The sequence below is a fragment of the Lepus europaeus genome, chromosome 6 (genome assembly GCF_033115175.1).
Source record: "Lepus europaeus isolate LE1 chromosome 6, mLepTim1.pri, whole genome shotgun sequence".
Taxonomy (NCBI): domain Eukaryota; kingdom Metazoa; phylum Chordata; class Mammalia; order Lagomorpha; family Leporidae; genus Lepus; species Lepus europaeus.
This window is the reverse complement of record NC_084832.1, coordinates 26473737-26481700: the sequence shown is the minus strand read 5'-3', so window position 1 is coordinate 26481700 and position 7964 is coordinate 26473737.

The window sequence follows — 7964 nt, the reverse complement described above, 5'->3', positions numbered from 1 at the left end:
TAGTAGATGTGACAGAGAAAAATTATATTCAGGTATAGTTTTAAAGTCTAAAAATATGTATAATATATTGATCTCTAATGCAAAAGAACAACAGAGAGAGTACAGCATTTGTGACATACTGCAAATAACACCATAAAAACATTCAGATTGAAAGTGTAATAAATAATAGATAGGAAAATTCAAAAAAGTACTTCTTTGTCAAGCTAAAGATATGCTATATTGTGATGATGCAAGTAAAGACTAATTCCATGGCTTTTCATTGTAATTTAATTTATTTTAGATTTGAAAGACTAAATCAAGAATTAGTGTACAAGATATATGATACAGGCTACATTTATGAATCTGAGCTAATAAGGATAATTGAAATGGAGAGGACAAAATTTACTTGAAAGTTATCAAGCAAGTATAATCATCAACATTTAAAAAATAATTATATGTTGAGATGGTCAAGATTTTTTCTTAGATTTCTACACTACAGAATGATGGAGTAAGATTAAGAGGTAGGAAGGAGGTTAGGTTTTTTGTTTGTTTGTTTCTCCTAAGGAGGGAAACCAAAATGCTATGGTTAGGGTCTTGGGTAGACATATTAGGATTTTGGGAGGAGGCTGAATCTGGAGAGGCCTAGAGGAACTTCCTGAGCCTGCCTCAATTTGAAAACCTGTCTTTAAATTTCAAGTCCCTGGCAAAAACAACCCAGCCCCAGGGTGTTTTTGCCTAACAATCATTAAGTTGGTATAATAAGAGTGGCTAAAACCCTTTTACATCACATCACCCCACCCCTTGCCCCCATCTGCCCCTTACCGCAACCTCCCTTTTACAATAAAATGAGATCCTGCTTCGACTGGGCTCCCCGCTCCCCCCCCCCCCCCCCCCGTGTCTGATTGTCCCCGGGGTTCAGGGAGGCTGAGTGGCAGGTGGCGCACCTCCTCTCCTTGGCCAAGGCAAGCTGCAGGCAGCCTGCCTAATTCTCCAGCGGTGATGAGGAAGAATCACCGCAGCTGGTGCCCAATGTGAGGTACATGGGGCACGACCAGGACGTTCGGCTGAGGCCAAGTGGTTTGTCGGGGTAAGTGAAACCCTAAAGTGTGGGTAATGCAACTTCAGCCAAGAATGACCCAGTCCTGAAAGCCCTAAGGCTTATTTATGCTCAGGTCCAGAGCTTAGAACTCTCCAACAGCTCGGTGCTTAAGACTTGGGAAACCATCATCTCCATTGCCCCTTGGGTGCCTAGCCCTAACCTCTTTCCTGGACCACATGGGCAAGGGTTGAGAAAATAGCCATAGATAGAAACATTTGGGGATCACTCCTCTGCTGGGTTCTTCCCTACCATCTATCTCAGCTCTCAAAGCCTCATTTCACCTGGAGGGCCTGCTCCCCCCTGTAAGGGAACAAGACAGTGAAGCCTCCTCCCTAGCCTGCAGTGACGCTGATAAGGTATTCTCCCTGGACAACAGGGAGATGATAAGGGCCTTGTATCCGGGGCTGTAGGTCCTGTTTGGAGAAGAGCTCGCCCCAGGAGGGTGGGCTGGATCAGGTGTCTGCCACAGATGAAGAACACAGGGAGGAGGAAGCCTGGGCTGACTTTGGCAAACAGCGAGCCACTCTGAGCCTGACAAAGGCAGGGGCAGGGGAGGCAGGCATATATGTGCCTACAACCATAGCTCCCCCTCCCCCTGAAAGGGCTCAGGGATGAGTGGAACTTCCTCCCTCCTATGTTCCGCATGTGGCGGCTGAAGCAAGGATGGGCGCCAATTCCCCTTATGCAGCTGCAAGGGAGGACCTCCAGTTGTGGTGTGATCCTGGAGGGGATTGGGCGTGTGCATTGGATCATGCCCTCCTTCTCCTCAGGCGGGAGGGGACTATTCACGACCAGCACCAGCTAAAAGCCAGGCTTTCCCGGTGAACTTAGAGCCTGGGGGAGCCAGGCCGCAAGCATGGTACCCCTGGGAGGCTAAGAACCTCGAGGAACTCCACAAGGCGGTTGCTGAGGATGGCCTCAATTCACCATGGATCACCTGCCTACAGCCTTTCTCTGCACTCTCTTCCAGTCAACATGGCATGCCGCACCCACGCTGGCATGGCCAGAGATCTCTAGGGAGAGCACTCCCTAGGGCTGCTCTTTTCCTCTCCATTTACAATCCAATGCCCTCCTCACTAGGAGGGGGAAGGGAAAGTGCCTTTGGCTACTACTGGCCCTACCTAAGGGAACAAAAACCTCAATCCATTAATCCTTTCCAACCTAATGGGTCTTTCTCTTTACAGTTCATGGAAACCTAAGCAATGGGCTCCTACAAGGATGATCAGCTCTTTTCTGTGCTGCTGTAGCTAACTTATCTGATGAGAGTTTGCAGGTGTCTTGAAGGTTTCACATTTTATTAGATTTGTCTGCCTTTAATGTTTGAGTGATTACCTAAAGTCTGATCAGATCTACCCCACAGCCTTGGTTAAAATGCTCAGGTTAAACACTAATTTTTGGCTAAGCGGTTTGACTCTCTAATAGTTTAAATTCTAAATGAAGTCTTCCAACTTTGGGGCTTCCAGTCAGATCTCTGGAACTCTCAAAGGATGGAACTCTAAATTTGTTAAAGTAACAGCTGTTTGAGTCAATTCAAATTATGCAAAGTGTATTATGTTGTTAACTAAATTAAGCCAATACAGATTGGTTCAGAAGATTGGGTTAATGCAAATGCCGCCCTTTGGTTTGCTTGGTTCCCTTGCTCAGTTTTACATGTCTTTAATATGCTTTAAACTTATTTATTTTATAGATCTGTTTTTGCAAAAGCTGTAACTTCTCTTTTTAACAGTGTCTACTTAATTGGTTACTCTGCCATTTCTAGATTTAGGTCCTGTAAGCTCTTTTTAACTCTGTTAAATAGTTCTGAATTATGTGAGGATTTTGTATGTTAACTCTTATGTTCAAGGTTTTTATTTCTGGTTTATTCAATAACAAGAGACCTAAAATTGATGTTCTGCCAAGGTAATCTATTGTGTACTCTACTGTCTCTGCGAAGTTTAAATTAATAAAAAGCATTATGTCTTAAAAAGCTATGTTAAATATCATTATGATTAGATCTTGTCTAAAGATGTTAAAATCGCCCTAATTAAATAAATGGCTGTCATTTCAAAATGTTAAGAAATTCTATTTTAATCAGATACTCTAAGTTCTCTTGGCACCTTTAACAAACTTTCTAAAAATCAAAGTTCTAAATTCTCTAAACTTTTGGTATCTCCAAAAGGGCCCCTGGAGATGTCAAAAGATGTATCTCTCATCTTACAAAGATAACAACCAATCGGGATGTTTAGATTAAAAGTGCTGCCAAGATGTAAAATTCTTCAACACTCTACTAAGATTCCTCACAACCCACAAGGACAGGCTATTGTGGAAGAAACCATCAATGCCTCAAGGAACAGTTATTAAAACAAAAAGGGGGAGTGGCTACCCCCGCATCTGCAGTTACATAAGGCCTTGTTTACCATCAATATTTTAAATTTTTCGAAAGGGTCAAGTGAGTCAAGGTTCCAAAAACATTGGCTACATTTAACCCCTAAACCACAGATGCTCATTAGTTGGAGAGACCCTCTCACCCGACTCTGGAGAGGGCCTGACCCACTGATTCAGTTGGGAAGAGGATTTGGCTGTGTGTTCCCCTTAGGGGAGTTGACTCCGATTTGGATACTGGCCAGAAATATCAGACCTATGCCCGATACAAGTAACAACCCACCCAGGGAGTGGTATGCCCCTGAGGGAGATCCCCTTGTCTTCCTTCTTCCAGGTGATGATGTGGATACTACTCTTAGCTGTGATCCTGACAATAAGTGCCCATCCCAGTGACGGGGGATTTGATGACCCAAACACAATCATCAAAACACTCCTGGAGGACCTGGAAAAAGATGAAGAGAACTCTAAGAAAGCCTCTTTTGGATGGTCCTTAATGGATTCCTGCCCTACCTCCTCCCTCTTCTTGGACTGCCTCTTGCCTGCTTTTAATCCTTGCGATTGGCCCATGCATAATGAATAGGCTTATACAGTTTATACAACAGTGCATAGAGGCAACCAGGGTAAGACAGGTTGAGGTTCATTACCAGAGGCTGGTAGCCAAAGAGGGCTAGGATCCCCTGAACTGGGGAAGAGCCCCCAGTGCTCTCCATATTGCCAATGATGGGTAAGATTCCAGATGGACCGGAACAACCTAAGACAGGCGGTGGAGAAGGTTCATCACGCTCCCATAATTACAAGTCACACAACACCCCAAGACGGGTAAAGCACTCAGCATCCTGTACCAACCTAAGACAGGGCTCATGGCCAAGCTGCCTGGGTTACCCATGACGGGTAAGGGCAAGGATGGCTGGGGGAAACCTAAGACAGGGACCTCGTGTTAAAACAAAAAGGGGGAGCTGTGGGGGAGGCTGAATCTTGAGAGGCCTAGAGGAACTTCCTGAGCCTGCCTCAAATTTGAAAACTTGTCTTTAAATTTCAAATCCCTGGCAAAAAACAACCCAACCCCAGGGCGCTTTTGCCTAAGGATCATTGAGGTGGTATAATAGGAGTGGCTAAAACTCTTTTACATCATATCACCCCACCCCTTGCTCACATCCCTCTGTACTGCAGCTATATAAACACCTCCCTTTTACAATAAAATGAGATCCTGCTTCAACTGGGCTCCCCACCACATATGATTGTCCCTCAGGGTTCCGGGAGGCTGAGTGGCAGGTGGCGCACTTCCTCTCCTCGGCCAAGCCAAGCTGGGAGCAGCCTGCCTAATTCTCTGGCGGTGATGAGGAAGAGTCACTGCAAGGATTCTTCAAAAAGTTCACAGAAAATGTATATTGAAAAAACAACTGTGTGTGGGTTAAAATATGTTTTTAACCACCAGAATAACTTGTTTTAATTTATTTTTCTGTGGAATTTTTGATGCAGGCTTGTAGACATGGTGATAGACTGCTGCAAAGTAAAGGCACACTCGGTGAACATCTATTCACACCAGCTTCATCATTGTTTATTTGTTTATTTATTTTTGACAGGCAGAGTGGACAGTGAGAGAGAGAGAGAGAGAGAGACAGAGAGAAAGGTCTTCCTTTACTGTTGGGTCACCCTCAATGGCTGCTGCGGCCAGTGCACTGTGGCCAGTGCACCGCGCTGATCTGAAGCCAGGTGCCAGGTGCTTCCTCCTGGTCTCCCATGCGGGTGCAGGGCCCAAGGATGGGCCATCCTCCACTGCACTTCCGGGCCACAGCAGAGAGCTGGACTGGAAGAGGGGCAACCGGGACAGAACCGGTACCCTGACCAGGACTAGAACCCAGTGTGCCGGTGCTGCAGGTGGAGGATTAGCCTATTGAGCCGCGGCACCGGCCTTCCTTGTCTTTTACTTCTGGGAAACTAAAATCCAAAGAAGCTGTTGTGATAATGCTCCAGCCAGTGACATCAGGTAGAGCTTCCCCTTACAAAGGAGGAACAAGATCTTTATTAGAGAAAGCGCCTGTCTCTTTGCCCTTTTCCTCAGGAAACTCTGACAGTTGGCTGCCACAGACTCCGCCATTTTATGAAAGTGAGGTAGGACACGTGCAAGAAATTGCAATAAACATTGTCATATGGTACAACCGAAGCAGTATCTGGCTGGCTTAAAAAATGTGGCATTGAAGCAAATATCAGTTGAATATTATCTTCCTTGTAATCTTCTTCATTATGTTTTTGATGGGATACCATAGAAGAGAAGAAATGCCCATCAAATCACCTAAGATTAGGCAGAGTTCTAGAAAATTCCATACAACAGGAAAAAATAACATGACAGAAGAATGTGTTAATTGCATATCCTCTCATTTTTCTGTTTCTTCAAGTTAGGCAAAAATAAAAAAAATCAGCTTTCATATATAGTATAAACATTAACTTCTTACTAACTGCATGCATATATAAAATAAACAAAAACATTTTTGTAGAAGGATTGACACATTTAAGCCCTACAGTCTCATAAAGAACTGTGCTTACCACATGCTAGTGTTAACCCCAAAAAGCAAGATATTTATCTGATAAGAAAACAAACTGGTAACTGGGCTCCAGTGAATATCCAATACTACTTTATTTACCATGATAGGAGTGATATTAAAAGTACCTCTGTAGAAACTTGTGAATGCAATTTATACTGAAGCTCTGTGTTATTTAATTGCATGTGGTTCTTAGTACAGAACATGGTTTCACAAACATTTTTAAAGCTATCAAAAATAACTTCAGATAAATGCAATGTACTGTATACACAACCTTAAAAAGTAACAATTTTGGTGGCATGGCATAGTGGGTTAAGCTGGTGTCTGTGGTGTTGGCATCCCATGTGAATATTTGTTAGAGTCCCAGCTACTCCATTTGCTATCCAGCTGCCTGATAATGTACCTGGGAAAGCAGTAGAGAATGAACCAAATACTCTGGTCCCTGCACCCATGCAGGAGACCTGGAAGAAGCTCCTGGCTTTGGACTAGTGTAGCTCTTGCTGTTGTGTCTATTTGGGGATTGAACCAGCACTTGGAAGACCTCTCTCTCTCTTTCTGTAACTCTACCTTTAAAATAAATGTATCTTTAAAAAAAGAGAACAGTTTTCAATATTAATGTAAGCTATAATTTTACTATTCTACCATTATAGTTTTAATCATAAACACCTTTTTTTTTCCTATGTAGAAGTCATGTATTACTTACAAATGCTTACAAATACTTACAAATTACTTACAAATACATTTATAACTCATGTAGTTAGGACGTCTTTTTGTCTACACATGATGGAAAGAATCTATGGTAATTTTGAGGTGGATATTCAAAGTTGTACCATCAAAGTAGAGAGCAGTGGAAAGTTACACAATTAATCTAGACTTCTGTGGTTAAATTTTTAAGAATTTCACTCAAGTCTAATCTTCCTGTAAGCTATGGACAAAATGAAACTACAATGGTAATGCATCTCAGTTTTCAAAGAGAAAATAACATCACTCATTGTTTAGTCAAGAGAATACTGTTCAATTGAGAAAAGCGTACATATATGTGCATTTTGTGTATTTCAGCATAAGTAAAATGCACTAAATTTTCAATGGAGTATTAAATATAATATGTAGAGAAGTATACAATTGAGAATACTTCTTGTAAACTTAGTAAATACAACATAGTATGAAAAAAGATAGTTATCAATTCTTAGATGTCCATACTGATATCTGTGAATATTGTCTTCATATAGTAAATATAAGAGAAATTAGAGATTAATAGTTTGTCTCATAGCTATGTCTAGGTTTATTTATAAGATTTGATTTTAAACACTACACATTTATTTTTGTGATGACAACATTAAATGTGGCAGCAGAACGTTTGGGTCTACTTTTCATTCCACTTGAACATTGATGTGTGCAAAAGCTGTACCAGCAATGTTAATCAATGCATAAAGCTAGCACTACCAATCCATATTTCACCTGGATGGAGACAAGGAATGGTGGACGAGCGTTAATATGTGGCTGTGCTCATCTGGATTGCAGTCAGTTTAATTTAAGCAGAAGCTGAGTAGATCATTTATCAGGATTGAATGTATTACTGTAATTCATTGCTGTGATTGTAGGGAAACAGCAGTGGTATAGATGTGTGGTTGTAACTCATAATGACACAACCTGGCTGCTTGCTTTCTGTAGTGCTATTTTCAGCTAGAACAGTTTTTATCTCAGAAATTTTAGCACACCATTGACTTATTTTAAAAGTATGCTCAAATAAACAAAGTGTCATCTTCTAGAACATATGAGAAAGATTAAAAATCTGTCAATTCATTTCAAAATAATAGAAGTTCTTGTAAGATAAATATATTATGCTGATCACTGCTCCTGTCACTTCCTGACAAATCATTGCATTTTCTATCCTAGGATAGAGAAACTCTGGCTTCAGACCTCCCTTGATATGTGTATAACATCTTAGAGAATTTAAGCATTTCAGCCTGGATGTTCCTATTCTG